The following is a 269-nucleotide window of genomic DNA, read 5'->3' on the forward strand; positions in this document are numbered from 1 at the left end:
CCAACAAAGCGTTGAGATGCATTCTGACCGCATGTAACCAGAAATATTGCCACCATCTCATCAATACTGATATTATCGGTACTCCGTAAGTTGTAACGTTGCTCCAGCATTGTGCACAGGTTCTTGAATGCTTCAGGATGCATCCTTAACATGTTCATACAATTTACCGGCTTGTTACGAATCTGCCTTTCAAGGTTTTGCCAACCTAATCCTCGTTCTTCCGCCATTGGTTGTTTAGAAAAATAACGATTGTAATACTCCATCAAAGG

Source organism: Camelina sativa, chromosome 15 (assembly GCF_000633955.1).
Source record: "Camelina sativa cultivar DH55 chromosome 15, Cs, whole genome shotgun sequence".
NCBI lineage: Eukaryota > Viridiplantae > Streptophyta > Magnoliopsida > Brassicales > Brassicaceae > Camelina > Camelina sativa.